Source organism: Sminthopsis crassicaudata, chromosome 2, assembly GCF_048593235.1.
Source record: "Sminthopsis crassicaudata isolate SCR6 chromosome 2, ASM4859323v1, whole genome shotgun sequence".
Lineage (NCBI taxonomy): Eukaryota > Metazoa > Chordata > Mammalia > Dasyuromorphia > Dasyuridae > Sminthopsis > Sminthopsis crassicaudata.
In genome coordinates, this window is record NC_133618.1 from 350,928,252 (window position 1) to 350,951,953 (window position 23,702).

The window sequence follows — 23,702 nt, forward strand, 5'->3', positions numbered from 1 at the left end:
TCTGGGGGGGAGGGAAGGAGGGGAAAAATTAGAACGAAAGGTTTGGCCATTGTCAATGCTGTAAAATTACCCATGCATATATCTGGTAAATAAATAATTAATTTTTAAAAATGGGCATGCAGGATATAATACTTACTTGAATGCCTCCTCACTTGCTCTTGAAGTTCTTTAAAGAGCTGATATATATTAAACAAACATCAAAAATCCATTGCCAATTATGTAATTAATGCAGACTCATGCACAAGGCTTGGAGCTGTGACCAATACACTTTTTTCCACTCTGAGATAGTTTCACAACACACATCAATTTGTGCATTGCTATAAAAGGTGTATATTTTGTCAAGTCTTATCCCAAATAATTGTACTACTCTCTTAATGCCCTTTAATGAAATTCTAGTCACAAGCACTGGGTAAGGAATAAGACTTTGTTCTGGTTGTGCTGGGAGATTCACCCACTCCATCACACTGTTTCCCTGATGAAAGACTGCTGTGAGTGCCTCTTTTGTAGCAAAAACTGATATTTCCAATACTTTTTGAGTGATTCTTTCAACCATATTGGATAAAGCCAATTCAATCTCTCTCAAAGTCTCTTGAGCTTCTTTTGTAAGCTGGCATGGAGTCTAAAGCACTGTCTTCCCTTAAAATGTCATATAATGGTGGTAACAACATAATTTTTAGAGATGCTGTTCTTACAGGAATAAGATCAGCAGCCACATACATTTGACATATAGTAGGGCTATTCTTTATTCCCTGTGGCAAAACTGTCCATTCAAATCTTTTATAAGGCTCAGGTAAATTAATGCTGGGCACTGAAAAGACAAATCCTTTCATATTCTCCTTTTTCATAGGGAATCGAGGAGACAGAAGTCCAAGCTGAAGAACTCCCACTATTTCCATAGGTTCATTTACTTTTCTCAAATAAATCAACATTCTCCATTCTCCAGATTTCTTTTTTTATAACAAATACAGGGGAATTCCAAGGACTTAGAGAAGCTTGTAAATGTCCTTGGTCAAGTTGCTCCTGTACTCTAATAAGGCCTGAAAATTTTCACTTTATAAGATGTCTCTTCCCCACAGATTGATGGGAATCCATTCAACTGTAAAATAAATAAAAACTTATGTTTTATCTTCAAATTTCCATCTCAAAGGGATAGCACTAATTTTAGCTACTATTGATCCTCTTATGCCAGACATATAAGTGTTTGCTGGAATCTTTAGCCAATGACTAGGCCAACTGGCACCCCTAAATGTATGAGCTGAACCTGTGTCTACCAATCTTTTCAATAGTATGCTATTCATATTGATAATGAGCAAAGGATGTTCAGCTTTAGCAGCTGTAGTCCATAATATTCCTAAATTCTGTTGTGGGAAGTCAAAAGTTTAAATAAATATCACCAAATTGCATTTCAGGACTGTGAATCAATAAACTTGATGTTACTTCTCCTCCTGGGTCATAGATCACACATTGTCTACCTATATTAGTGATTGGAACATCAGCTACACATCCCTCAGTTAGTTAGAGAGCCACTCAAATTTGGAGCTGGAAGTAACTGTGGAAACCATTTGGTCCAGTGTTATTTTAAAAATGAAAAACTTCATTCTCAGAAGTTTTTTTCCTTTTTACTTATTTGTTTTGCAAGATTACAAAGTGATTTCATTAAAAAGCTGGGACTAACAGTTGGATCTTCTCATTTTCAGAGCCTGCTACACAATAAATTAATATTCATGCACACACTTTTGGTAGGAACTATGGTATGGGAGTAAGATTGTAGAACTGGTTTAAAAAATTTGGTTCTTTGATAATGAAGGAAGAAAGCTATTAAAATGGCTTTAACACAAAAGTTCAATTGAGGAATAACTAGATTATGTCAGTCAATCAATCAATTTTTGTTAAGCACTACACTGAAAACATCTCTACTTCTGTCCCAGTATACTACGTATTATTTGGTAAAGTAATGAAATTAAGCCATTTTTCCCCTATCATAAACTCATGGTATACGACCTCACTTGGGACCTCATTATTCCTTGGGATTTCCTTTATTCTACTTCCACTGATTCCACAGCCAGTTAATCACATTATTAAGAAATCTCTCTTTTGTTTCTTTATTTGGGGGTTCAGAATAAAATCTGCTTTCTCTAATCATCCTAGAGAAGAGGAAGTCCTACTTCAAACTGAGTGTAATAATGTTTGTTCTCTTTGTTTTCTCCCACATTTATTACACAAGACAAAATAATTAAATTGCATTTTCCCCCTCTAGGAACAGAAGAGTCTGATCTTTAAACCACTGACTACAAATCCAAAGAAGTATATGTCTCAGGCTACGGGAGGTGTTATACAAAAAAACCTCAAATATGACAGAAGAATTAAGAAAGATGAGGACTAAAGCAAAATAAAATACTGGCTTTGATGATTTTGTTCATTCATCACCTTTGAAAGAGTAGTTTCAATAGAGTGATGGAGATGGAAGCCAGATAGCAAACACTTGAAGACAAAAGCATTATGGAAGAAGTAAAAGGCATAAGATACTGATTTTTAAACTTGTTTTTTTATTATTGTAGCTTTTTATTTACAAAACATATGCATGGGTAATTTTTCAGCAATGACCCTTGCAAAACCTTTGGTTCCAACTTTTCCCCTCCTTTCTTCCACCCCCTCCCCTAGATGGCAGGTAGTCCCATACATGTTAAATATGTTAAAGTATATGTTAAATCCAATATATGTATACCTATTTAAACAGTTACCTTCCTGCACAAAAAAACTCCGATCTAGAAAACGGTTAAAAAAAAAAGAAAAGAAAAAAAAAACCCAGAAGGAAAACAATAATGCAAGTAAATAATAACAGAAAGAGTGGAAATGCTATGTTATAGTCCATACACATTTCCCATTGTTCTATATCTGGGTGTAGCTGATTCTCTTTATTACTGAACTGATTTGAATCATCTCATTGTTGAAGAGAGCCACATCCATCAGAATTGATCGTCATATTGTTGTTGAAGTATATAATAACATCCTGGTTCTGCTCATTTCACTTAGTATCAGTTCATGTAAATCTCTCCAGGCCTTTCTAAAATCATCCTGCTAGTCATTTCTTACAGAACAATAATATTCCATAACATTCATATACCACAATTTATTCAGCCATTCTTCAATTGATGGACAGTTTTTAGCCACTTGTTATAACAAGGGCTGACACAAACATTTTTGCACATATGGGTCCCTTTCTCTTCTTTAAGATCTCTTTGTGATATAAGTCCAGTAGTAACACTGCTGGATCAAAGAGTATGCACAGTTTGATAACACTTTGAGTATAGTTCTACAGAATGGTTGGATCGGTTCACAATTCCACCAACAATGTATCAGTGTCCCAGTTTCCTCACATCCTTTCCAACATTTGTCCTTATCTTTTCCTGTCACCTTAGCCAATCTGACATGTGTGTAGTGGTATCTCAGAATTGTCTTAATTTGCATTTCTCTAATCAATAATGATTTAGAGCACCTTTTCATATGACTAGAAATAGTTTCAATTTCTTCATCTGAAAATTGTCTATTCATATCCTTTGCCCATTTATCAATTGGAGAATGGCTTGATTTCTTATAAATTTGAGTCAATTCTCTATATATTTTAAAAATGAGGCCTTTATCAGAACCCTTGACTGTAAAAATGTTTTCCCAGTTTATTGCTTCTCTTCTAATCTTGTCTGCATTAGTTTTGTTTGTACAAAAACTGTTTAACTTGATATAAGCAAAATTTTCTATTTTGTGATCAATAATAATCTCTAATTCTTCTTTGGTCACAACTTCTTTCCTCCTCCACAAGTCTGAGAGATAAACTATAATACATTCTTCTAATTTATTTATAATCTCATTCTTTATGTCTAGATCATGAATCCTTTTGACCTTATTTTAGTATATCATGTTAAGTGTGGGTCAGTGCCTAGTTTCTGCCATACTAGTTTCCAATTTTCCCAGCAGTTTTTGTCAAATAGTGAATACTTATCCCAAAAGCTGGGGTCTTTGGGTTTGTCAAACACTAGGTTGCTATAATTATTAACTATTCTTTCCTTTCAGCTTAATATATTCCATTGATTAACTAATTTATAATGATTTTGATGACCGCTGCTTTATAATATAGTTTTAGATCTGGTACAGCTAGGCCATCTTCATTTGCTTTTCTCTTCATTAATTCCTTTGAGATTCTTGACATTTTGTTCTCCCAGATAAATTTTGTTGTTATTTTTCTAAGTCAGTAAAATAATTTCTTTGGAGTTTGATTTGTATAGCACTAAATAAATAGATTAGTTTAGGAGGGTAGTATTGTCATCTTTATTATATTCGCTCAACCTATCCAAGAGCACTTGATATTTTTGCAATTGCTTAGCAAATCTATACTTTAGAAAGATAAATTTGAGAGCTATTGGGAGATCTTTGCTACAGGTAGGTCAATGAGCAAATTATCTCAATAGTCCAGGTATGAGGTAATGAGATCTTGCAGCAGGATGGTGGCAGTTTCAGAGGAGAAAAGGAGGCATATTTAAGAGATGTTTCAAAAATATAATTGACTGAAATTGGCAACTGATTAGAAATGGGACAGAGTGATAGTAAGAAATAGCAATTGTATATCTCAAGTAGCTAGGACAGTAATAGGACATTTAGAAATAGAGGAGAATTTGGAGAGAAAGACAATGAGCTCAATTGAATATGTTGGTTTTGGATATCTGTAGCAAAGATTATGCAAAACTGTATATCAGGAGAGTGACTGGATAGATTTGAGAATCATTTGAATAGAGATACTAATTGAATTCATGGGGATATCACCAGGGAAGTGTATGGTAGCCGAGAAAAAAAGGATTCAGGACAGGCCTTAGGGAATATCCAAAGTTTAAGACAGATACTGAGAAGAAGTCATTTAGATAGTAAGTGAACCAAGAAAGAGGTGTCTCAAACACCTAGGGAGAATAGAGTATCAGGGAGAAGAAGGTGATAACAGTATCAGTGGATGCAGAAGAATCGGGAAAATAGAATATTGAGAAAATTCATTAGCTAAGGCAATTAAGAGAGCTTTGATAACTTTGGAGAAAGCAGTTTGCAGTGAATTATATCTGAAGCCAGATTCTGAAGAAGAAAAAAGTGAGGGCACAAATTGTAGATGACTTTCTCAAATTTAAGAATTAAAGGAATTACATAGATTAAAGATAGCAAGACTGACAAATCTATTGAGAGGTTTTTTAAAAACAATTGGAAAGATATACGTTTGTTTGCAAGCAGCAGAAAAGACATTAGTTGATAGGAAAAGACTGAAAGTTAGAGAGAGGGTGATAGAGAGGGTAATCTGATATAGAAGTGGAATGAATTGGGATTGCTTGTTCATGTAAAGGAGTTTGCCTTTGAAAAGAGGTTCATCATTTCTTCATGTGAGATAAGGATGAAGGAAGAGAAGTGACAGAAGGCATCTGAATGTTCTGAGATAAGACACAAGGAAGAAAAGAGAGCTCTTGAGATATGGCCTCTATTTTTTCAGTAATATGTGAAACAAAATTCTCAGAAGGGTGACTAAATTCATATGAAAAGAATGAATAAGTTACTGAACTGCAAAGTTAGGGTGTTTGAAAATGAATTGATAATTTATAAAAGTATGAAATAGAAACTGGTTCTTTGAGTACTCAGTGGGAAAGACTAAGATTGGCAGCAGGAAACAGAGTGGTAATTATGCTTTAATAAGGCCCTGAGACAAGCAGCAAAAGTGGCATGGAGTCAGATAGCAGGTTGGTGTGAGGAAATGGGGATGTGAAGAAAGGCAGGGTGAGGAATGAGATGGGAAAAAGAAAAGACAGAGAATATTACTCATGGATTAGAGATGGGACCTTTAGGTATATTCTATTGTATATAGTCTATTGACTATAATAAATGAGTCTTGGATAAGAATGAGAGTTCAACCAATGCTAGAAAGGGTGTTCTGAGAAGTTATTGCATCAGCAGAACCAGTTCTCACTGAATGCTAGAAGACAAATGGAATGAGAAAGAAAAACTTTCATATAAAAGCAACTTTGTCACAGAGTAAACAGACATTCTAGAGAGCACGGTGAATGAGGTGCATAACTTTTGAGTGGAACATTGGGATTGTTGGGACAAGGATGGTAAGATGGAGTTTACAGAGTTGGATGGGGAACACAATTTGTAAAATAGTAGCTGAGATCCACAATCACTAAGTATGCATTAACATCTTATACTACCAAGAAAAGCTCAAAATGAACACATGAGTTAAGTATAAAGGCTGATACATAAACAAATTAGAAAATCAAGGAATAGTTTAGTTGTCAGATCTATAGAGAAGGGAAGAAATCAGGACTAACCAAGGGATAGAGATCATTATGAAATTTAAAATAGGCAATCTCGATTATATTAAGTTAAAAAGATTTTGTAAAAATAAGGCCAATTCAACCAATATTAGAAGGAAAGCAGAAAACTGGGAAATAAACTTTTACAGCAGGTGTCTCTAATAATGGTTTCATTTCTCATAGAGAACTGATTCATATTTTCAAGAATGCAAGTCATTTCCCAATTGAAAAATAGTTTAAAAAAATGGAAGCAGTGTCAGATTTTATGTTCTTGGGCTCAAAGATAACTGCAGATAGTAAGTGTTGCCATGACACTAAAAGATGTTTGCTCCTTGAAAGGAAAGCTATGGCAAATGTGGACAGTATACCAAAAAGCAGAGATGCCACCTTGCTGAAAAAGGTTCATATAGTCAAAGCTATATTTTTCCCCAGTAGGAATGTATGTCTGTGAGTAATGGATTATGTTTTCAAATTATGGTGTTTGTGAAGACTTTTGGGAGTACCTTGAAAAGCAAGGAGATCAAATGAGTCAGTATTTGAGGAAATTAGTTATTGGAAGATTAAATATTGAAGCTGAGGCTTGATTACTTTGGCCACATAAGAAGAGAGTCCTTATTGGAAAAAACCCTGATTTTGAGAAAGATTAAAGATTAAAAAGAGAAGGGATCAATAGAGGATGAAATAGATAATGTTATGGAAGTAAGCTTGGACAAATTTTAGGGAATGATGATAGGTAGAAGGATCAGATGAACTATGTAGTTCATGGAGTCATGTAGAGTTGGACATAATTGAACAGGAAACAAGAATAAAAAGATAACTCAAAATATGTTAAAATAATCACAAACATTCAAATCAAATTTTCCAGTTGTACCTGTAATGATGATGAATCTTCTTTCTTCTATTTCCCTTATCATTTGTCAAAGGTCATATAGCATTTTTATAAATATAAAAAATCAGATACATTCATTTGAAACCTTGTAACAATAATAAATAATAAATGGCTGTTGCAATAGTCTCTGGTTGCTTTTTTGCCTTACTCACAACAGCAATCGATTCAGTATTCAACTGAAAGATTCAGGTCTGATCATATTAGTCAATAAACAGCATCCAAGTGATGCAGTAGATAGCACACCAGGCCTGGAGTCAGTAACTCCTGAGTTCAAATCCACACAGACTGTGAAAATCACTTAATCCTTTTTTGCCTCTGTAAAATTCTGTAAAATGAAAGGAGGAAGAAAGAAGGAAATTATAAATTACTCTAGTATCTTTGCTAAAATGCATATTAATTTATAATTAAGCCTTTTCTTACCTTAAAAATTTTCTTGGCTCTTAATCTAATTTAATGACACTGGTCTAGTTGCTCGACTTCAAACAAGGTGTTATCTTCTCAGTCTTGTGATTTTTCACAGATTGTTCTCTGTGTCTGTCATGCTCCCTCTATCAATTCCTTTTAACTTTTTTCAATTCACAGCTAAAGTCCTATGTCTTACAAAAAGTCTTTACTGTTTTTTTTAATCTAGTACTTTCCCTTTATTATTTCCCATTTATCCTGAATATGATTTTTTTGGGATATAGGTATTTGCATGTTGTCTTTTCCATCAGATGATGACATATTGACAGCAGAAACTTTGTTTTTTGTTCTTTGTTTTTAGGGGGTATCCCCAGTACTCAAAATCCCTGGCACATTGTGAGTATCTAATAAATACTTGTTGACTTGACTTGATTGGCCATAAGGAGCTATAGAAAAAAAAATGAAGCAAACAAAACAAAAAATAAACAAACAAAAATAGTATTTCACAGTGATTAGTTGTTCTTCAATATTGACAATAGGAAAGAAAGAGAAATACAAAGTTATCATTTTATCATTAAGAAATTAAAAAAAAATCTTCAAAACAGGTCTTTCTAAAATGTAGTTTGACTCCAGCAAGACTTTATCATGGAATAACTCAAGTCTGGTTCTGACTTATTTTAGGCATTAGAGATCATTATCACATGCAAGATTTTATGATGCTTTAAAAATTTGAGCATTGGTCTATAAAATTTAATTTAAAGGAAAACTCATTCTTGTTGTAATGGACTTGTAATATATGACAACGGATACTTTTTCTTCCCTAAAATAGAAACTGAGATAAAATATGGAAATCTGAAACATACTACAACCTGTCAAATCTGTTCATCTTACAGACAAGAAAAATGAGAAATTGAGAGAGCAAGCGATTTACTCAACTTAATGTAGTAAATAATTGACTAAGTCAAGGCTATAATTGAAGTTCCCTGACTTCAAATCAATAGACATTGCATCACACCATGCCTTTTTTACTGAACCAGTCTATGTTTCCTTCATCTGTCCTGTTTATCCTGTTTACTTTGCTGTACTCTGACCTTTTGGTTTAACTCTGATTTCTGAAATAGAAGTAATAGTTTGGTGTGTATAAACATGACCAAGTACCCAGGTCATTTGTAATATTGTTAGGCAAACCATTCAAAAATGAAAAAAATTGTTAATATTAAGTTAGAAAAAATTAATCAAATTCATAAAGAGGAAAAATTAATAATGGAAAGAAAAGTGGAAAGGAAAGGCATCTATTGTTACAACATCTCAAACTGTATAAATAAGTAGTTATGAAAATGAATTGGTATTGTTTTTTAAAGAGAAGGTCTGATCACTAGGTATACATTCCAGTATTAAATATACAACATATAGAAGCTAACACAATAGTATTTCATTTAATAAATCCAAAGACTTCACTAATTAGAGAAAGACTTACCACATGGCAAAAAAGCTGAAGAAACTGGGTAGTAATCTGAAAGAATTTAAATCTAGAATATTTCATATAATAAACCAAGATCAGTGCCAAATAGATGAATGATCCAAATATGAAAGGTCAAACGAAAAATAAATTGGATGAGTAAAGAAAAACATATATTTTTGATCTATGAATAGGGAAAAAGTTCATGATTAGATAGATAAATAGTAGAATATCCCATAAGATGAAACACAATTTTGTTTAAATAAAATTTAAAAGCATTTACACAATCAAATAAAAGTCTAATTTTCAATCCACATAAGGAATTGATTTATAAAACTTAGAAGGTCTGATACACTCACATATACTTTGACTACTTGATTAATAGTCAAGGTTTATGAAAAGAAAGTTTTAAAGGAAAAAAAATCAAGCTATTAACAATCACATAAAAATACCCTGAATTCCAAAAAAAAAAAAAAATTGAAAAATAGTTTAAATCTACTTTGAGGTTCCATCATACTGGCAAATATGACAAGAAAAAAAGGCAAATAAAAAGGTATTCTGTGTATGTTTGTGTATTATGTACGTGTGCATAAAATATTTATAGCAACACTTTGTGATAAACCCATAATGGAAAATAAGAATACATCCTTTTATTGGAAATAGATAAACAAATTGTGGTATATGGTACATAGAATATTATGTACCATAAGAAATTATGAAATGGACAATTTCAGAGGAAATTGGGGAAATTTTATGAAATGATGCAGAGCAAAATGACTAGAATTAAAATAATTTATGCAATGAAAACATTATAGAGAAAAATAACTTTGGAAGATTTCCGATCAAAGTTATGATAAACTACAAGTCTAAAAGAAAGAAGAAAGGAAAAAAGGAAATAAAGGAAGGAAGGAAAAAAGAAAGGAAAAAAGATGAGAGAAAAGAAAGAAGATAGGAAGGAATGAAGGAAGGAAATAATCACTCATTAAATTTAGATTATGTATCAAGCATTGGACTTCAGGATGAAGATGAAAGTGATGAGAGTGAAGAGAGAGTAAATGATGAGAGTGAATGAGAGTGAAGAGATGAAAGTGAGGAGAGGCAATGAATTTAAAATGTAGAAAGAACCATAGGTTTCAAATGTAGCTAACGTAAGAATTCTTTCTTCCAAATTATGTAGGAATATTAGAGGGGTTTGTTTTTTACATTTAAAAAATTCCTTTAATTGTAAGTAGTTGTGAGAGAGACAGAAAAAAATAATTGTTGCTTAAAGAGTTTGGTTCATATGGCACTAAGTAAATTAATTTAGGTTAGAATTGTAATTTTTATTATCTTTTTTTACCCACGAGAACTTGATATTTTTTCCAATTGTTTTAGGTTTGATTATTTCTGTGAAAAATGTTTTGTAATTGTGTTCATATAGTTCCTGGATTTGTCTTGGCATTTATTTTAAATTGAATTTCTCTTTAAATGTCTTGCTGCTACAATTTTCAGATGATGAAATTAAAACTATTGCCACTCATATGAAAGAGTGTTCCAAATCACTATTGATCAGAGAAATGCAAATTAAGACAACTCTGAAGTATCATTACACACCTGTCAGATTGGCTAAGATGACAGGAACAAATAACGATGAATGTTGGAGGGGCTGTGGGAAAACTGGGACACTGATGCATTGTTGGTGGAGTTGTGAAAGAATCCAACCATTCTGGAGAGCAATCTGGAATTATGCCCAAAAAGTTATCAAAATGTGCATACCCTTTGACCCAGCCATACTACTACTGGGCTTATACCCCAAGGAACTACTAAAGAAGGGAAAGGGAACTGAATGTGCCAAAATGTTTGTGGCAGCCCTTTTTGTAGTGGCTAGAAGCTGGAAGATGAATGGATGTCCATCAATTGGAGAATGGTTGGGTAAACTATGGTATATGAATGTTATGGAATATTATTGTTCTATAAGAAATGACCAACAGGAGAAATACAGAGAGGCTTGGAGAGGCTTACATCAACTGATGCTGAGTGAAACGAGCAGAACCAGAAGATCATTATACACTTCAACAATGATACTGTATGAGGATGTATTCTGATGGAAGTGGATATCTTCAACATAGAGAAGAGCTAATCCAATTCCAATTGATTAATGATGGACAGAACCAGCTACATCCAGAAAAGGAACACTGGGAAATGAATGTAAACTGTTATTTTTACCTTCTGAATCCAATTCTTCCTGTGCAACAAAAAATTCGGTTCTACACACATATATTGTATCTAGAATATACTGTAATATATTTAACATATATAAGACTGCTTGCCATCTGGGGGAGGGGGTGGGGGAGGAAGGGAAAAAATCTGAATAGAAGTAAGTGCAAGGGATAATGTCGTAAAAAAATTACCTATGCATATGTACTGTCAAAAAAAATGTTATAATTATAAAATAAAATAAAAATTAAAAAAAACAAAAAAATTAAAAAAAATAAATGTCTTGCTGCTAACTTTGTTGGTAATATATAGAAGTACTGGTGATTTATATAGGTTTAAATTATATCTTGCAACTTTGCTAAATTTCTTATTTTGACCAAGTTTTGGGGGTAATTCTCTAGGATTCTCTAAGCATAAAGAGTGATAATTTTCTTTTCTCATTGCCCTTGTTTCATCCCTAGTCTTAAAAGGAATGCTAGTTTACCTCCATTTTAGATCATGTTTGCTGATGATTTTTTTTTGACATAGATACTGCTTATTATTTTAAAATTCCATATATTCTTATGTTCTCAAATGTTTTTAATAGGAATTGTGCTCTATTTTGTTAAGAACTTTTTTTGCATCTATTGAGATAACGATAGGATTTCTTTTAGTTTTCTTATTGTTATGATCAATTATGCTGTTAATTTTCCTAATACTGAACTATCTGTGCATTCCTGCAGGGATAAATTACATCTGGTTATAGTGTATAGTGCATATAGTGTATAATATTTTTAAATAAATTGCTATAATATGTTTTCTAATGTTTTATTAAAATTTTTGCATTAATATTCATTAGAGAAATTAGTCTATAATTTTCTTTCTGATCTTCCTGGTTTAGATAGCAGCATCATATTTGTGTCATAAAAGAATTTTGGTAGCTTTCCTTCTCTGCCTGTCTTTCCCAATACTATTTATAGTATTGAAACTATTCTTTAAATGTTTGGTAGAATTTACTTGTAAATTCATTTAGTCCTGATGATTTTTCTCAAGGAGTTCATTGACGGATTAGTCAGTTTCTTTTTCTAAAATAAGGTTAAATATTATATTTCTTCTTCTATTAACCTGGGCAGTATGTGTTGTTGAGACCCTGGATATCTTAGAATCAGCCGGAGTCAGGATAAGCAAAAGTCTTTATTCTTGGTCTTTTGGGGTTGCTGTCAGGGGATCAGATATAGGAATTTCCACACCTCCTTCCTCTCTCTCCACCACCAAAGAATGATCCTCCTCTTCCTCCTGATCTCTCCACACCTACAGATTGAGCCAGCATAGAGTTGAGTAGGGTCATCCTCCAAACATGTTAATAAAGAATTGTCCAATTGGTAATTAGCCCTAAGTGCTAGGTTACCTTGCATCTAGGTTAAGTACATCTGCTCAGTTCTAGCCCTTTACAGTGTGTGTGTGTGTGTGTGTGTGTGTGTGTGTGTGTGTGTGTGTGTGTGTATGTGTATGTGTGTGTGTGTGTACATTCACTATTCCACTCAGATTTTTTGGCCTACTGTTGGACAAAATAGCTCCTAATTATTGGTTTAATTTTTTCTTCATTGGACACAAATTCACATTTTTCAGTTTTGATATTGGTAATTTGTTTCTTCTTTTTAAAAAAAATCATATTAACCAAAGATTTAACTATTTTTTTTTTTTGTTTCATGAAATGAACTGTCAGTTCATTTATTTATTTATTTATTTAGTATTTAGTTTTCTTACTTTCTGTTTTATTAATCTCTCCTTTGATTTTTAAAATTTATAATTTGATGTTTTATTAGGGAATTTTAATTTGTTATTTTTCTAACTTTTTAAGTTGCATGCCCCATTCATTGATTTCATCTTTCTTTATTAATGTAAGCATTTAGAGAATTTAAAAATTTTCTAAGAACTCCTTTGGCTGCATCTCATGAATTTTGATATGGTGTCTTATTATTGTCATTCTTTTGGATGAAATTATTGACTGTTACTATGATTTATTGCTTGACCTACTCATTCCTTAGGAATAGATTGTATAGTTTCCAATTAATTTTCAGTCTATCTTTCCATGGTCTTTCATTACATGTAATTTTTATTGCATCATGATCTGAAAAGAATGCATTTAATGTTTCTGCCTTTGTGCATTTATTTGATTGTGAGATTTTATTCCCCAATACATGGTCAATTTTTGTATTGGTGCTGTGTGTGTGAGAAAAGGATACATTCCTTTCTATTTTCATTCAATTTTCTCCATAGGTCTATTATACCTAATTATTCTAAAATTCTTTTTATCTTCTTAAATTCTTTTTTGTTTATTTTGTAATGAGATTTATCTAGTTTTGAAAAGGGCAGACTGAGTTCTTCTACTACCAGAGTTTTGTTATCTATTTTTTTTCTATGACTCATTTAACTTCTCTAAGAATTTGTGTGCTATGCTATTTGGTGCATATATATTTTGTACTGATATTACTTCATTGTCTGTGGTTCCTTTTTAGCAAAATGCACTTTCCTTCTTTTTTTCTCTCTCTCTTTCTCTCTCTATCTCTCTTTTTGCTGAGGCAATTGGGATTAAATGATTTGCCCAGGATCACACAGCTAGGAAGTGTTAAGTGTCTCAGGTCATATTTGAACTCAGGTCCTCCTGATTTCAGGACTGGTGCTCTATCCATTTTACCACCTAGCTGCTCCTCTTTATCTCTTTTAATTGGGTCTCTTTTTGCTTTTGCTTTGTCTAGATCAGGATTGCTATCTCTGGTTTTGTTTAGTATTTTTTTCAGCTGAAGTATAACATATCCTACTAGAGCCCCTTTGCCTTTTACTCTGTGTGCATCTCTCTACTTCAAATGTGTTTCTTGTAAATAACATATTTTAGTATTCTGGTTTTAAATCCCTCTAGTATATGGTTCTGTTTTATGGAAAAGTTCATCTAATTCACATGCATAATTATAATTGTTATTTATTTTTATTCTGTTTCCCCCTCTTTATAATTTCCTGTTTCCTTTTACCCTGTCCCTCCTTATCAGTGTTTTGCTTCTGACTGCTACCTCCCTCAATCTGTCATCTTTTTTTTTTATCATCCATCCTTATTTTTCTTTCCCCCATATTTCCCTCTAAGGTAAAATAAAATTTTATGCTGAACTGAGTTTGTAGGATCTCAAAGTAAGATCCAAACAATGCTCACTTTTGCCTTTCTTTCCCTCTATTGTAATAAAACTTATTCGCCTTTTCCTGTAATATAATTTATCCTCTCTGTCTTCCCACTTCCTCTTTATTCTGTACAATCCTTTTTCCCATCTACTCCTTAATATTTTTATATTATCACATAAGTCAACTTATACCCACACCTTTTGTCTATGTATGCTTCTTCTAACTGTCCTAATAGAGATACAGTTCCCAAGATGTAAAGGGCTAGAACTGAGCAGATGTACTTGACCTAGATTCAAGGTAACCAGCACTTAGGGCTAATTACCAATTGGACAATTCTCTATTAACATGTTTGGAAGATGATCCTATTCAACTCTATCTTGGCTGGATCTGTGGGTGTGGTGAGAGAAGGGAGGAGAGATCAGCAGGTGGAGTAGGAGGAGGAAGATCATTCTTTGGCAATAGAGAGAGAGCAAGGAGGTGTAGAGATTCCTCTATCTATTCCTCTAGAGCGACCCCAAAAGAACAATAATAAAGACTTTTGCTTATCCTGACTCCAGATGATTCTAAGATATCTAGGGTCTCAATACCAAGAGTTACAAGTATCATCTTCACATGTAGAAATACATTTTAATCTTTTTTATTGGAAATAATATGAACTTCCGACCAAAATGGCAGCGTGGAGGCAGACAGCTGCTTGAGCTCCGCGTTTTCTCTCAGGACTTACTTCATGACAAGCTTTGGAGTTAATGCTTGACTGGAAAAGAAACCCACAAATAATCACAGAAAGCCATCCTTGAAATTCGCCAGAGAAGGTCTGTGTTTGCTGGGGGGAAGGTCCAACAAACTGGGTGCAGACTGAGGGCAGGCAGTGAGAGCAAGACAGGCTTCTTACACAGCTTGAATCGGAGGGGGGAGGGGTGCAATCTCTGCCGTTTCTGTGAAAAGAATTTTTCCCTGAGTGTGGATGTTCCATCTTGGCAGCAAGCCAGAAGTAGCGGAGAAGGTGTAAACACCAAAGGTAAAGAATAAAACGCCGGAAAGCTAGCGTCTCTCTCGGGACTGGCCACCCCACCCCCACCCCCACCCCCACCCGGAGTGACTCAGCGCTTTCTCAGAGCCTCAGAGCTCAGACACAGCACAGCCATCGCTTTTCTGTTAGTGCCTTGCTGCTGCCTCCCTCAGTCTCGGTAACAACATCCAGCCCCATCCCCCCCCCAAAAATAGACCAATTGTTTTGCTTGTCAATTTGTTTTCTTCGATTCCTGACAAAATAAACAAAAAATTTAAAAGGGCTCTAACCATTGACAGCTTCTGTATGGAGAGAGAGCAGACTTCAAATATTAAGGAGACCAAAAGCAGAATGTCTCCAGAGGAATCCTCTAAGGGAGATATGAGCTGCTCCTCAATGCAAAAGACTCTCATAGAGGAAATCAAAAAGGCTCTCACAAGAGAGCTAGGAGAGAAATGGGAAAAGGAAAGGGAAGCTTGGAAAGAGAGCCTGAAGAAGTCATCCAGAGCGGATAAAGAGATCAAATCATTGAGAAATAAAATTAGTGAGCTGGAAAAAGAAAACAGCTCTCTAAAAAATAAAATGCATGAAATGGAAAAAAATTCCATAGAAGAAAAAAACTCACTTAAAAACTCAATTGGACAATTACAAAAAGATATAAGAAAAGTGAGTGAAGAAAATATATCATTGAAAATTAGACTCAAACAAGTAGAAATGAATGACTCAAGGAGAAACCAAGAAGTAGTCAAGCAAAACCAGAAAAACCAAACAATTGAAAAGATGTCAAGTACCTTATTGGAAAGACAACAGACCTGGAAAACAGATCCAGGAGAGACAATTTGAGAATAATCAGACTCCCTGAAAAATGTGAGGAAAAAAAGAGCCTGCACATTATTTTACATGAAATTATCAAAGAGAACTGACCAGACGTTTTGGAAACAGAGGGTAAAATAAACATTGAAAAAAATCCATCGATCAAGTACTGAAAGGGACCCTAAAATAAAAACACCAAGAAATATATTGGCCAAGTTCAAGAACCATCAGACAAAGGATAAAATCCTGTAAGCTGCTAGAAAAAAATCAATTCAGATATGGAGGAGCCACAATAAGGATAACTCAGGTTCTAGCAGCGTCCACATTAAAAGAACAAAGGGCCTGGAACATGATATTCCAAAAGGCTAAGGAACTTGGCATGCAGCCAAGAATAACTTACCCAGCAAAAATGAGCATCGTTTTCCAGGGAAGAAAATGGACGTTTAACGAAATAAATGAATTCTATCTATTCTTGATGAAAAAAGCAGACCTACACAAAATGTTTGATCTTCAAATACAGAACTCAAGAGATTTCTAAAAAGGTAAAAAGAAATCTTGAGAACTATATTTCTGCCATAAAGATATGTAAAGAACACATGTATAATTTGTCCTAGAAACTAGAGGTGGAAAGGAAATTATATCATAAAAATGGGTAAAGTTGTGGTACTACATCTCATGAAGAGGCAAAGGTAACCTATTATATCTGAGAGAAAGAAAGGAGGGAGATGAACATAGTGTGTATCAATTGACATATTCGATTTATGGTGAAACTTCTTCCACTTCATTGAAAAGTGAGAGGGAAGGAGTAAGCTAAGGGGAAGGAAATACAGAAATTGTGAGGAAAAGGGGTAAAATAGGGGGAGGAACTTTAAGGTGGGAGAGGGATCCTAAAAAGGGAGGGCTGTGAAAAGCAAGTGGTGTTCACAAGTTTAATACTGGGTAGGGGGATAAGAGGAAAGAAAAGGAGAAAAGCATAAGCAGAGGTTAACAGGATGGCAAACAATATAGAATTAGTCATTCTAACCATAAATGTGAATGGGGTAAACTCCCTCATAAAGAGGAAGCAGTTAGCAAACTGGATTAAAAGTCAGAATCCTACTATATGTTGTTTACAGGAAACACACCTGAAACAGGGTGATACATTCAAACTAAAAGTAAAAGGGTGGAGCAGAATGTACTATGCTTCAGGTGAAGCCAAAAAAGCAGGGGTAGCCATCCTCATCTCAGATCAAGCAAAAACAAAAATTGATCTAATTAAAAGAGATAAGAAAGGGCATTATATCTTGCTAAAGGATAGCATAGATAATGAAGCAGTATCAATATTAAACATATACACACCAAGTGGTGCAGCATCTAAATTCTTAAAAGACAAATTAAGAGAGTTGTAAAAAGAAATAGACAGCAAAACTTAATAGTGGGAGATCTCAACTTTGCAATCTCAGAATTAGATAAATCAAACCACAAAATAAATAAGAAAGAAATCAAAGAGGTAAATAGAATACTAGAAAAGTTTGATATGATAGATCTTTGGTGAAAGCTAAATGGAGACAGAAAGGAGTATACTTTCTTCTCAGCAGTTCATGGAACCTATACAAAAATTGATCATATACTAGGGCATAAAAACCTCAAAATCAAATGCAGCAAGACAGAAATAGTAAATGCATCCTTTTCAGACCACAATGTAATTAAAATTACATTCAATAAAAAACCAGAGGAAAATAGACCAAAAAATAATTGGAAACTAAATAATCTTATACTAAAAAATGATTGGGTAAAACAGCAAATCATAGACATAATTAATAACTTCACCCAAGAAAATGACAATAATGAGACATCATACCAAAATGTGTGGGATATAGCCAAAGCAGTAATAAGGGGAAGTTTTATATCTCTATAGGCCTACTTGCATAAAATAGAGAAAGAGAGGGCCAATGAATTGGGCTTACAACTAAAATTGCTAGAAAAGGAACAAATTAAAAACCCCCAGACAAACATGAGACTTGAAATTCTAAAAATAAAAGTTGAGATTAATACAATTGAAAGTAAAATAAAAAAAAAAACTATTGAATTAATTAATAAAACTAAGAGTTGGTTTTATGAAAAATACAACAAAATAGACAAACCCTTAGTAAATCTGATTAAAAAAAGGAAAGAGAAAAAGCAAATTGTTAGTCTTGAAAATGAAAAGGGAGAACTCACCAGTAATGAAGAGCAAATTAGAACAATAGTTAGGAGTTACTTTGCTCAACTTTATGCCAATAAATTTGATAACTTAAATGAAATAGAAGAATACCTTCAAAAATATAGCTTGCCCAGATTAACAGAGGAAGAAGTAAGTAGTCTAAATAGTCCCATTTCAGAAAAAGAAATAGAACAAGCTATTAACCAACTCCCTAAGGAAAAATCCCCAGGACCAGATGGATTTACATGTGAATTATACCAAACATTTAAAGAACAACTAATTCCAATGCTGTATAAACTATTTGAAAAAATAGGGATTGAAGGAGTCCTACCAAGTTCCTTTTATGACACAGACATGGTACTGATACCTAAACCAGGTAGATTGAAAATTGAGAAAGAAAACTATAGACCAATTTCCTTAATGAATATTGATGCTAAAATCTTAAATAAGATATTAGCAAAAAAACTTCAGAAAATCATCCCCAGGATAATACACTATGATTAAGTAGGATTTATACCAGGAATGCAGGTGAATAAGAAATTAAAATTTCATATTAGAATTGTAAGCTCACTCAAACCTAACAGGCCTGAGCTTCTAAATTATGGGAATTTGACCATTCCATGAACTCTATCTGTCCTTGACAATAGGTACCAGGAACTAGCCATCCCTGGGAATGTTTATGCTTAGGGCTGGGTGGCTTCCTCCCTGAGCATATACAATTGATAAGGAAACATGTCAAGGTATAGACAATATGGAATGAGTCAACATACAGAATTGTCACATACTCTGCACATGTATACGTGCCAAACTTCTTGGCTGAGGGTCTTCTTTGTATAAAAAAAAAAAAAAAAAAAAAAAAAAAAAACATATAAAAGGGTCATGTTCTATGCCATAGTCGAGTCTCACCTGCGGGGAGGACGCTCCACCTGGGAAAATCTTTACACAATTCAAGTTGATTGAGGCTGAAATGGGGCTCCCAGCCATTTGAGTTTTTGAGGTTCCCTTGAATTGGTGATGTATTCTCTTCCTCTATCTGCTATAATTGTCATATTGTTAATTGTTCTTATTTCTATTTGTTTTGTTGTGTATATCTAAATTGTCTGTACCTTGTCTTGTTTGATTAAAACTTTTTACTTTTACTTTTTAACTGAGCTTGAGAGCGTCATTTATAGGAGCGAATCCGAACTTTTCTTTAAAATCATAATACAGCAGGGCTGGTTTAATATTAGGAAAACTATTAGTATAATTGACCATATTAATAATCAAATTAATAAAAATCATATGATCATCTCAATAGATGCAGAAAAAGCATTTGATAAAATCCAACATCCATTCCTACTAAAAATGCTTGAGAGTATAGGAATAAATGGACTATTCCTTAAAATAATAACAAGCATATATTTAAAAACCGTCAGTAAACATCATATGTAATGGCGATAAACTAGAACCTTTCCCTGTAAGATCAGGAGTGAAACAAGGTTGCCCACTATCACCATTACTATTCAGTATGGTACTAGAAACGCTAGCCTCAGCAATAAGAGCCAAGACAGAGATTCAAGGAATTAGAGTTGGAAATGAGGAAATCAAACTATCACTCTTTGCAGATGACATGATGGTATACTTAGAGAACCCCAAAGACTCTGCTAAAAAGCTATTAGAAATAATTCACAACTTTAGCAAAGTTGCAGGATACAGAATAAATCCACATAAATCCTCAGCATTTTTATATATTACCAACACAATCCAAGAGCAAGAGATACAAAGAAAATTCCATTCAAAATAACTGTCAATAGTATAAAATATTTGGGAATATATCTACCAAAGAAAAGTCAGGAATTATATGAGCAAAAGTACAAAACACTTACCACAAAAATTAAGTCAGATTTAAATAATTGGAAAGACATTCAGTGCTCTTGGATAGGCCGAGCAAATATAATTAAGATGACAATACTCCCTAAACTAACCTATTTATTTAGTGCTGTACCAATCAGACTCCCAAGAAACTATTTTAATGACCTAGAAAAAATAACAACAGAATTCATATGGAACAATAAAAGGTCAAGAATTTCAAGAGAAGTAATGAAAAAAAATTAAATGAAGGTGGTCTAGCTGTACCTGATATAGAACTATATTATAAAGCAACAGTCACCAAAACCATTTGGTATTGGCTAAGAAATAGACTAGTTGATCAGTGCAATAGGTTAGGTTCACAGGGCAAGATAGTGAATAAAAATAGCAATCTAGTGTTTGAGAAACCCAAAGATCCCAACTTTTGGGATAAGAATTCATTATTTGACAAAAACTGCTGGGAAAACTGGAAATGAGTATGGCAGAAACTAGGCATGGACCCACATTTAATACCACATACTAAGATAAGATAAAAATGGGTCCAAGATTTAGGCATAAAGAATGAGATCATAAATAAATTAGAGGAGCATAGGATAGTTTACCTTGTGGAGAAGGAAGGAATTTGTTTCCAAAGGAGAACTAGAGATCATTATTGATCACAAAATAGAAAATTTTGATTACATCAAATTAAAAGGCTTTTGTACTAAAAAAAACTAATGTAAACAAAACTAGAGGGGAAGTAACAAATTGGGAAAACAATTTTACAGTTAAAGGTTCTGATAAAGGCCTCATTTCCAAAATATACAAAATATACAGAGAATTGACTCTACTTTATAAGAAATCAAGCCATTCTCCAATTGATAAATGGTCAAAGGATATGAACAGACAATTTTCAGATGATGAAATTAAAACTATTTCCACTCATATGAAAGAGTGTTACAAATCACTATTGATCAGAGAAATGCAAATTAAGACAACTCTGAGATAACACTACACACCTGTCAGATTGGCCAAGATGACAGGAACAAATAATGATGAATGTTGGAGGGGCTGTGGGAAAACTGGGACATTGATTCATTGTTGGTGGAGTTGTGAAAGAATCCAACCATTCTGGAGAGCAATCTGGAATTATGCCCAAAAAGTTATCAAAAGGTGCATACCCTTTGACCCAGCAGTGCTTCTACTGGTCTTATATCCCAAGGAAATACTAAAGAAGGGAAAGGGACCTGTATGTGCCAAAATGTTTGTGGCAGCCCTTTTTTTGTGGCTGGAAACTAGAAAATGAATGGATGTCCATCAATTGGAGAATGGTTGGGTAAATTATGGTATATGAGTGTTATGGAATATTATTTTTCTGTAAGAAATGATCAACAGGAGGAATACAGAGAGGCTTGGAGAGACTTACATCAACTGATGCTGAGTGAAATTAGCAGAACCAGGAGATCATTATACACTTCAACAATGATACTGTATGAGGATGTATTCTGATGGAAGTGGATATCTTCAACATAGAGAAGAGCTAATCCAATTCCAATTGATCAATGATGGACAGAACCAGCTATACTCAGAAAAGGAACACTGGGAAATGAGTTTAAACTGTGAGCATTTTTTTTGTTTGTTTTTCTTCCCAGATTATTTTTACCTTCTGAATACAATTCTTCCTTTGCAACAACAAGAACAACAAAAGTTGGTTCTACATATATATATTATATATTATACCTTGGATATACTGTAAGATATTTAATATGTATGGGAATGCCTGCCATCTAGGGGAGAGGGTGGAGGGAAGGAAGGGAAAAATTCGGAACAGAAGGGAGTACAAGGGATAATGTTGTTAAAAAAAACTTACCTGGGGGCGGAGCCAAGATGGCGGAGAAGATACACGCCACAGTGTAAGCTCCTTTCTTCCCTCACAACCAACTAGATTTAATCAGCCTCAGAAATAGCGTTGGACTGATCGAATCCACAAGGACTGGAAGCACTACTTACCAGCTGAAGAGAATCTGGAGTCTCAACAGGAAAAGTCAGCTCCCAGGGGAGGAAGAAGAGAGGCCAGAGCAGATGGTGGGGTAGTGGCACACTGCGCCGTCGCGCTGGGGAGGGCTCTGGGATCAGAGAATCCACTGACATAAAAGAATCTGGCACAGGCTGTTAGCTCTTCTCTGCTTATAAAACAGCAGTTCAGAGGAGAAATATAAGCCACTTTAAAATTTAAAACTAGATTGGATCTTCCCGGATCACAGGGGTGACTCAGCAGATCTCGGCACCGGGGGTGTGGCCAACATAGGCAATCCAGGCTTGTGCATCAGGGTAATTAAGAGATTGAAGAGTGGGCGGGGTGGTAACTCATAGTGCCTGGCTTGGCTGGCTGGAGGCTGTGGAATGGAAGTCCCAGAGAAGCTGAAGCTTTTAACTAGGGACCACGGTTTCTGGCAGACACTTCCAGTTTGAGTGCAGGGGCTTTTCATGTCACCTGCTGCAGACATCCACGCCCCACCGGGACGCAAAGGCTAGGCTTTGAGCCGCCTTTACTGTTCAGTCTCAACCTCAGGGAAGCCGCTAAAACACAGCGCCCTCAAAGCACAGCAGTGCTAGTCACCTCTGAGGCACTTCCAGGGAGGGGGTGGGGAACTCTCTCCCAGAGCTCTCTCTTAGCTCAGGCGCAGGGGCCGCTGCATCCATCCAGTCTGGGAGGAAGCTGTTAAAGAAATAAATAAATAATTTCCTACCCCAGGGACAGACCCCAAAAGATTTTTTAAATATGAGCAAGAAGCCCAAAAAAACCATAGATTCCTTCTACACAGAGAAAGAGCGGGTATCTAACCCCGAGGAAGTTAACAGCAGAGAGTCAGCAGATAACAACCTAAAGGGGAATGATTCCTGCCCCCCATCACATAACTCTCTCCTATGAAGAGACTATTAAAAAGTTAAGAGAGTTTGAAGAAAAATGGGGAAAGGAAAGGGAAGCTATGATAGAGAATAACAACGTTCTGAAATTGGAGTTGGAAAAAATAAAGAATTCACAGGAAATGCAGGGAAACAAAATTAGTGAATTAGAAAAGGTAAAAAAATCACAGGAAAATAGGATTTCTGAATTGGATAAGATAAAAAAAGTCCCAAGAAAATAGGATTTCTGAATTGGAAAAAGAAAATAATTCTCAAAAAAAAAATTTAGGGAAATGGAAAAAAAATTCAATAGAGCAAAATAATTCATTTAAAAAAGAAATTGGGCATTTACAAAAAGAACTAAAAACTGTGAAAGAAGAAAATAACTCCTTAAAAGTCAGGATGGAACAAATAGAAATGAATGATTCACAGAGAACCCAAGAATCAGTCAAACAAAACAAAAAAAAAATGAGAAGTTGGAGAACAACGTCAAATACTTACTGGGAAAATCTATAGACCTGGAAAATAGATCT

At 34.3% G+C, this 23,702-nt stretch overlaps 1 protein-coding gene across 1 annotated transcript in view; it reads right to left on the minus strand.

The window, feature by feature from the left end:
* Positions 1–7,446, minus strand: part of PYGL (glycogen phosphorylase L) — a 126,987-nt gene extending 119,541 nt beyond the window's left edge. The window contains exon 1 of the mRNA XM_074290792.1: positions 7,207–7,446. The gene's annotated coding sequence lies outside the window, so the exon portion shown is untranslated. The remainder of the gene's footprint in view (positions 1–7,206) is intronic.
* Positions 7,447–23,702: the final 16,256 nt, after the last annotated feature.